The 7310-nt window shown below is 35.9% G+C and overlaps 1 pseudogene; it reads right to left on the bottom strand.

Moving 5' to 3' along the window:
• Positions 1-5606: 5606 nt before the first annotated feature.
• LOC105526110 lies at positions 5607-6567 on the bottom strand (annotated as a pseudogene).
• Positions 6568-7310: the final 743 nt, after the last annotated feature.

The following is a 7310-nucleotide window of genomic DNA, read 5'->3' as shown; positions in this document are numbered from 1 at the left end:
TTTTCCATTTGCTTGGTAGATCTTCCTCCATCCCTTTATTTTGAGCCTATGTATGTCTCTGCATGTGAGATGGATCTCCTGAATACAGCAAACTGATGGGTCTTGACTCTTTATCCAATTTGCCTGTCTGTGTCTTTTAATTGGACCATTTAGTCCATTTACATTTAAGGTTAATATTGTTTTGTGTGAACTTGATCCTGTCATTATGATATTAGCTGGTTATTTTGCTCGTTAGTTGATGCCGTTTCTTCCTAGCATCAATGGCCTTTATATTTTGGCATGTTTTTGCCATGGCTGGTACCAGTTGTTCCTTTCCATTTTTAATGCTTCCTTCAGGATCTCTTGTAGGGCAGGCCTGGTGGTGACAAAATCTCTAAGCATTTGCTTGTCTGTAAAGGATTTTATTCCCTCTTCACTGATGAAAGTTAGTTTGGCTGGATATGAAATTCTGGGTTGAAAATTCTTTTCTTTAAGAATGCTGAATTTTGGGACCCACTCTCTTCTGGCTTGGAGAGTTTCTACAAGAGATCACTTGTTAGTCTGATGGGCTTCCCTTTGTCGGTAACCTGACCTTTCTCTCTGGCTGCCCTTAACATTTTTTCCTTCATTTCAACTTTGGTGAATCTGACAATTTTGTGTCTTGGAGTTGCTCTTCTCGAGGAGTATCTTTGTGGCATTCTCTGTATTTCCTGAATTTGAATGTTGGCCTGCCTAACTAGGTTGGGGAAGTTCTCCTGGATGATATCCTGCAGAGTGTTTTCCAACTTGGTTCCATTTTCCCCGTCACTTTTAGGCACACCAATCAGATGTAGATTTGGTCTTTTCACATAATCCCAGATTTCTTGGAGGCTTTCTTCATTTCTTTTTACTCTTTTTTCTCTACTCTTCTAGTCTTACTTCTTTTCCTTCATTTGATCTTCAATCACTGATACTCTTTCTTCCAGTTGATCAAGTTGGTTACTGAAGCTCGTGAATTTGTCACGTAGTTCTCGTGTCATTGTTTTCATCTCTATCTGTTCTTATATGGTCGTCTCTGTATTGATTATTCTACTTATCCATTCTTCCATTCTTTTTTCAAGGTTTTTAGTTTCTTTGCGCTGGTTACGTAGTTCCTCCTTTAGCTCTGAGAAGTTTGATCAACTGAAGCCTTCTTCTCTCAACTCATCAAAGTCATTCTCTTTCCAGCTTTGTTCCATTGCTAGCGATGAGCTGCGTTCCTTTGGAGGGGGAGATGAGCTCTGATTTTTTGAATTTCCAGCTTTTCTGCACTGCTTTTTCCCCATCTTTCTGGTTTTCTCTGCCTCTTATCTTTGATGATGGTGACGTACTGATGGGGTTTTGTTGTGGGTGTCCTTTCTGTTTGTTAGTTTTCCTTCTCACAGTCAGGACCTTCAGCTGCAGGTCTGTTGGAGATTGCTTGAGGTCCACTCCAGACCCTGTTTGTCTGGGTATCAGCAGCGGAGGCTGCAGAAGATAGAGTATTGCTGAACAGCAAGTGTTGCTGTCTGATTCTTGCTCTGGAAGCTTCATCTCAGAAGTGACCCAGTTGCGTGAGGTGTGAGATGTCGGTCTGCACCTAGTGGGGGATGTCTCCCAGTTAGGCTACTCAGGGATCAGGGACCCACTTGAGCAGACAGTCTGTCCGTTCTCAGATCTCAACCTCTGTGTTGGGAGAACCACTGCTCTCTTCAAAGCTGTCAGACAGGGACTTTTACATCTGCAGAGGTTTCTGCTGCTTTTTGTTTCACTGTGTTGAATTTAAGTGGTGAGAGTTTGCATCCCTGTGTTGTTCTGGATCTTAGATAAAAGGGTTTCAATTTTTCAACAATGAATATAATGTTGTTGCCTTATCATATACAGTTACTATTGTGTTGAGTGTTGGGGTGATCAGACCCAACACCAGTTCGTGGGGGCCCCCACACCTCCCAACAAGTGTGTGATGTTCCTCTCCTTGTGTCCATGTGTTCTCATTGTTCAACTCCCACTTGTGAGTGAGAACATGTGGTGTTTGGTTTTCTGATCCTGTGTTTAGTTTGCTAAGAATGATGGTTTCCAGCTTCATCCATGTTCCTGCAAAGGACATGAACTCATTCTTTTTTATGGCTGCATAGTATTCCATAGTATATGTGCGCCACATTTTCATTATCCGGTGTACCATTGAGGTGCATTTGGTCTGGCTTTAAGTCTTTGTTATTGTAAATAGTGCTGCAGTAAACATACGTGTGCATGTGTCTTTATAGTAGAATGATTTATTATCCTTTGGGTATATACCCAGTAATGGGATTGCTGGGTCAAATGGTATTTCTGGTTCTAGATCCTGGAGCAATTGCCACACTGTCTTCCACAATGATTGAACGAATTTACACTCCCACCAACAGTGTAAAAATGTTTCCATTTCTTCTGTTCATCTCCAACATCTGTTGTTTCCTGACTTTTTAATGATTGCCCTTTTTACTGTCATGAGATGGTAACTCATTGTGGTTTTGATTTGCATTTCTCTAATGACCAGTGATGATGAGCTTTTCTTCATATGTTTCTTGGCCGCATAGATGTTGTCTTTTGAGAAGGGTCTGTTCATATCCTTCGCCCACTTTTTGATAAGGTTGTTTTTGTTTTTTTTTCTTGTAAATTTGTTTAAGTTCCTTGTAGATTCTGGATATTAGACCTTTGTCAGATGGGTAGATTGCAGAAATATTCTCCCATTCTGTAGGTTGCCTGTTCACTCTGATGATAGTTTCTTTTGCTGTGCAGAAGCTCTTTAGTTTAATTAGATTTCTTTGTCAATTTTGGCTTTGGTTGCAATTGCTTTTGGTGTTTTAGTCATGAAGTCTTTGCCCATGCCTACGTTCTAAATGGTATTGCCTAGGTTTTCTTCCAGGGTTTTTATGGTTTCAAGCTTTGCATTTAAGTCTTTAATCCATCTTGAGTTTCTTCTTTTTTTCTATTCCATTGAGGTATAATGTTAGGTTATTTATTTGAGCCCTTTCTTTTTTCATGTGAACATTTATTTTAATATACCTTTCTCTTAGAACTATTGTTGCTGCATTCCATAAGGTTGGTATGTTTTCATTTTTGTCTCAAGATGTTTTTCAATTTCCTTTTAAAATTTTTTATTGACTCCTTGGTTGTTCATGAACATGTTTAATTTCCATGTATTTGTGAACTTTTTAAATTTCTTCTGTTATTGATTTCTGGTTTTATACCATTGTCATCTGAAAAGTTACTTCATATGATTTAAGTTTTCTTAAAATTGCTATGACTCCTCTTGTGGCTTAACCTATGGTCTATCCTGGAGAATGTTTCATGGGCACTTGAAAAGAGTATGTATTATAGTCTGACTTGATGGACTATTCTCTGTATGTCTTTTGTTTCCATTTGATCAAAACTGTTCTTTGAGTCTTCTTTTTTTATTAATTTTCTGTTTGAATACCTGATAATTATTGAAAGTGGGGTATTTAAGTACCCTGCTCTTATTGTATTCCAATCTATCTCTTCAGATTCTTTAGTATTTTCCTTTAGTATTTAGGTGCTTCAATATTGGGTACATATAAATTTGCAATTTCATATATATTCTTTTAACAAATTGATCTTTTTGTTATTATAAAATGTTTCTGTGTCTCTTTTTGCAGTTGCTTTTACATAAAGTTTATTTTATCTTATATAAATACTTCTACCCCAAATCTCTTTGGGTTTTCATTGCATGGAATACCTTTTTCTATGCTTTGACTTTCATTCTACATGTATCCTAATATCCAGAATAATAGAAAAATGCCCACTTTTGCCACTTCCACTCAATATAGTATTGAAAGTCCTTGTCAGAGAAATAAGGCTAGAGAGGAAATAAAAGACATCTAAATGAGAAAGAAATTGCTATCTGCAGATGTCATGATCTTATATGGAAAAAATTCTAAATATGTCACTAAAAATCTAGAACAGGTAAACAAATTTAGTACAGTTTCAGAACACAAAATCAAGAAACAAAAATCAATAGATTTTCTTTATATTAACAATGAACTATCTGAAAAATAAATCAAGAGAGAAATTCCATTTACAATAACTATTTCAAAAAATAAATAAATGAATTACTTAGGAACAAATTTAACCAAAGTAAATGATCTATATAATGAAAACTACAAAAACATTTATGAAAGAAATTAAAAAACATAAGTAAATAAAAAGTTAGCCCATGTTTATGGATTTGAAGAATTATTTTTTTAACGTTTATACCACTCAAAGTGATCTAAAAATTCAGCACAATTCCAATGTCATTTTTCTTAAAAATAGAAAAAAATCCTAAAATCTCCAATTGTTAAGACAATTATGAGCAAAAAGAACAGAGCTGGAGATATCACGCTACCTGATTTCAAACTATCCTACAACATGGTAGTAATTCAAACAACATGGATCTGAAATAAAAATAGATGCATCAAAAAATGCAACAGAATATAGAGCCCAGAAATAAATGAATAAACTCACATATATATGGTCTATTGACTTTCAACAAAGGTCTCAAGTATGTACAATGAGAAAAGGACAATGTTTTCAATAAATGGTGTTGGGGAAACCAAATATCCATATACAAAACAATAAAATTTGACCCTTGTCTCACACATTATAAAAAATTAACTCAAAATAAATTAAAGACTTAAACATGAGACCTAAAACTACAAAACCCATTAGAAGGAAGCATAGGAGCCTGTGCAATGTTATTTAATACTTGACTCCAAAAGCAAAAATAGACAAATAGGATTACATTCGAATAAAACATTTCTGTGTAACAAAGGAAACAATTAATACAGTGAAGAGACAACCTACTCATATGGATAAAATCTTTGAAAGCCATATATTTGATAAGCAGTTAATGACCAAAGTCTATAAAGAACTCAATGAACTCCATAGAAAGACAACAAACAATTCCATTAAGAAATAGGCAAAAAACATGAATGAGACTTGAGGTCATTATTGTTGAGTTTAATAAGCCAAGCACAGAAAGACAAATCCGGCATGTTTTCACTGACACTTCCAGAAAACTAGGTATATATACATTGTGTCTATTACATTAAAATTTGCATTAGACACAAACATAAAAACCATGAAACAAGCCACCATTCTCCAACAATTTGAGCAAAGATAAAACTCTGAAGAACAACATGGATGGCTTGCAAAGGATGAGCTCTTTACACATCATAAAAAAGGAAGCACAAATGAATGAGTGTGTTCACTTGTTACAATGAATTGAAGCTTTGGTATTAGGAATCACAGCATTTTGTCATATAGGATTACCATGTATTATAAAAGGGCATAGTGTCAAAGGCATAGAAACAGCAGCATTCAAATGCAGCTTCATAAACTAGGCAGCAATAAAAGCATATTTCTCTGTCATCCATCACTGAATACACCACTAGCAACTTTGAAATTTTAAAAAAGTAAGAAAAGAAAAAATGAACTATAATGCCTTTTATTTTCTCTGTTTAAAATCAAACAGAAAACAAGCATCAATTCTGTTATACACTAACATCTTCAAAATATGTCGTTTGTACAAGAGAAAGTCTAAGAACAAAAAATATGTTTTCAGAGATCCAAGCATAACTGAGTGATAGTGCCTCTCACACAGCTTTACAATGGTACTCAAGAGGAGCCACTTGATAATCACTGGCCCTACACAAAGTTGCAGAATTCTTTGCAGGTGCTTTAGGAAATCATGAAGATAATTCAGTAATAAAGCAAGGCTCTTCTCATCCAGTAGTGTATAGGCCAACATTGCTCCAATTTATACAAATAATCTCAGTAAATATGGCACTTTATACACCAGGAAAATGGCTGCATCAGGGTGATCTGCAAGAATTTCAGCATACTGTTGTCTCAGATTTGTAGGGTAGGTGGGTGCCCAACATTACGTTGAAGTATTCTTTTATCCCTCGCATAACTTCATTAACAGCATAGTCATTATCTGTGTTTCCATGAGATTTCTTGTAATTTGCATGATCTTTTATAGTGAAATCCACAATCTTCTTTGCAGAAAGATAAAAGAGCTATTTTTGCCTGGTAATTAAGTCCCAGTCATTAACGAGCCGTAGTTTTAGCTCTTCAGGAATCTTTATTTTATCTTCAACTCTGTTCATAAATGTTTCCTCATTTTCAACAGTAGGATCTACCCAGGCCCTTTTCTTCCAAAAAGGCTGCAGAATCTCGCTGCTACTGTCACCATCTCCATTTCCAGGTTTTTTCTGTTTCTTCTTTTTTGTTTTCACTTCAATATTTTTCTGTTGCACACAAGATATCTTATTTCCTGGGGCAGCCCCTCTTATCTTTCCCTCTGCATGTTGTTCCTGACTGACTTTTTAAAGTCCTGTTTCTGCACATTGGTGTCCACGTATTTGGCTACACTGTTCTCTGGAATGATTCCACCCTATTTTTATTCCAACAATTGTATTGTACAAAGTATTTCACTTGTATGTCCTTTATGGCAACCTCTACACACTTTGCTTCATAAAAAAGAAGCCGAATAGAGTGCAGCACTCACTCACCCTCCTGGAGTTTAGGCTTTAGCTCCTCCTTTGCCATCATTTATAAGTGATTCACTGCCTCCTCATTGTTCCAGCACCCTCAACTACCACACCCTACTCGCTCCTATTTAGCTCTTTAAAATGAAGATTTTTTTTTTTTTAATTTTCAACAAGGATGAAATTGGAGAACATTGAGATAAGTGAAATAAGCCAAATACAGAAAGACAAATGCTGTATATTCTCATTTATACATGGAATCTAAAATGATTTAGCTTACAGAAGCAGAGAGTAGAATGCTGGTTACCATAAGCTAGGGGTAGACAGAATGGAAAGATAGTAGCCTAAGGGTACAAAGCCTGTGAGATAGGAAAAATAAGTTTAATATTTATTTATTTACTTTTACAGTAAAGTGAAAGCAAGTTTATTAGGAAAGTAAAGGAATAAAAGAATGGCTACTCTGTAAGCAGAGCAGTGGCTTGAGCTGTTCACCTGAAGATATTTATTATTACTTTTTGATTATATGCTAAGCAAGGGGTGTATTATTCATGAGTTTTCTGGGAAAGGGGTGAGCAATCCCCAAAACTGAGTGTTTCTTCCCTTTTTAGAACATATAGGGTAACTTCCTGACGTTGCCACGGCATTTGTAAACTATTATGGCATTGGTGGGAGTGTCTCTTTGCATGCTAATGCATTATCATTAGTGTATAATGAGCAGTGAGGATGACGAGAGGTCACTCTTGTTGCCATCTTAACTTTGGTGGGTTTTGGCTGGCTTCTTTGCTGTAGCCTGTTTCATCAGCAAAG

Source organism: Colobus angolensis, unplaced genomic scaffold (genome assembly GCF_000951035.1).
Source record: "Colobus angolensis palliatus isolate OR3802 unplaced genomic scaffold, Cang.pa_1.0 Scaffold576, whole genome shotgun sequence".
Taxonomy (NCBI): domain Eukaryota; kingdom Metazoa; phylum Chordata; class Mammalia; order Primates; family Cercopithecidae; genus Colobus; species Colobus angolensis.
The sequence above is the reverse complement of the archived record's forward strand: the minus strand, read 5'-3'. Positions and strand labels throughout refer to the sequence as shown.